This window comes from Rhea americana, unplaced genomic scaffold, assembly GCF_003343005.1.
Source record: "Rhea americana isolate MKP2758 unplaced genomic scaffold, rheAme1 scaffold_596, whole genome shotgun sequence".
Taxonomy (NCBI): Eukaryota; Metazoa; Chordata; class Aves; order Rheiformes; family Rheidae; genus Rhea; species Rhea americana.
Genome location: NW_028186752.1, coordinates 38,660 through 40,300, shown reverse-complemented (window position 1 = coordinate 40,300; position 1,641 = coordinate 38,660).

The following is a 1,641-nucleotide window of genomic DNA, read 5'->3' as shown; positions in this document are numbered from 1 at the left end:
TTGTTGGGGCAATGAGACAAGGCAAGATGCTCTCCATCTCTGCCCCAGAGCCATGCCTCCTCTGATACAGATGTTCTGGTGCAGGAGCTGAACGTGACACTGTGCTTCCACACGAGCCCATGACCTGCGCCCGTTCACACAGCCCCTCCAAAGCCCTTCCCGACAAGGTCTCTGGCCTCAGCTGACTGCTTTCCTGATACCTGCGCACCAATGACACTGCTCACCACGTCCTGCTCCGCCTCGTGATCCAGTGTGTCTCTTGCATTCCCCTTCTGAGCCTGAAAAAGGGAAGTAGGCATTTGCAGGAAGGGGGATGAAGCCAGCCCTAGTCCTGGGGGCATGGCTGGCAAGTGGCAGCATCWCCCCACTGCTGAGATGCCTCCCTCCCATCTGACCACAGTCCCTTTCCTGTGGGGGGTAAGAGGAGCACAGAGGAGACGCATCCCACAACTCTGATGGCAGATCAGCAATAGCATCCTTCTCTTCCTTTGGCTCAAGACCAGCTTGGAAGGTTTCTTCCCTGGAGCTTTCCCCCTAGGGAGCAGCTTGCCAGCTGGCACAGAGCAGGCTCCGGCACTGCCACCACCACCCCTGGCCAATGCATCCCAACCAGCTCCCTGCAACCCTATCTGCCTCCTCTCAGCACGCAACGAGCCATGAGTCTGTGTCCCCCCTGCCTGCTCCCGACATGGCTCCCAGCGGGGATCGGCCTCAAAAACAGGCAGAGTCCCTTCCTCCACGGTGTCTGGCCTCAGCCCTGCCACCACTGTCCTTGCAGGATGGCTCTGGGGGGGGGGTAACTGGGGACCCCATGGTCCTGGGGCACTGCTCGACCCCCATTGCAGCCCATGTCGTGGCACATGCTGCCTTGGGCTGTTCCTTGTGCAGGCTTGGGGGGCTGTTACACATTTTGCACAGATTGGTGCTTCCCAAGCAGCACATTTTTTACTTAAAAATGCAGTTACCAACACTGTAATTGCAGAAGATCTTTACCTGTTTTTTCTTGGGATGCCAGAGCTGGATTAAAAAAAAAATCTCCAAAACTTTTGTCTCTCTTGCCTTGAAYTAAGGTCTCTGAMRYTGCATGCAGACTGCTCTCATTACCACGCTGCTAGTGAAAAGCAGGCTTCCTTCTCTGGTGATAATTGGAGGGAAAGCGCTCACATTTCCCAGGGAGTTTGCAGTGAGCGTCTGTGCTGGGCATCTCAGCATCTGCCTTCTCCAAAAGGGCAGCCAGGAGCTGTGGGCACAGAAGCGGTGCCTGCAGTCTCCTTGTGATACGCTCCAACAAACAATCCTTTCTGCCACTACAAACAAAAAGGGACCCATGCCCGCAGAGCTCTTGCCTGAGCAGCTCTGCTGATGTGCACACTCCAGTCCTGCACAGCACTTGTATAAACCCACCAATCCGCATTTACCTCGACGGCCTTTGCCCCCAGCCCTGGGCAGCCCCTTACCCATAACAGGCACACACGAGTGCTGCCTGCTCCACATTCACTGCACAACTAGCTGCTTCTTCTCAGGGGACTGCTGGTGTCTCTCATTTTGGCACTGGGTGTAGGTTTGCTGAGGGGCACTCTCCAAATCTACCACCAAGAAGCAGCCTGTGACCTCCTTGGGGGCGGCCAGAGAGATTTTCAG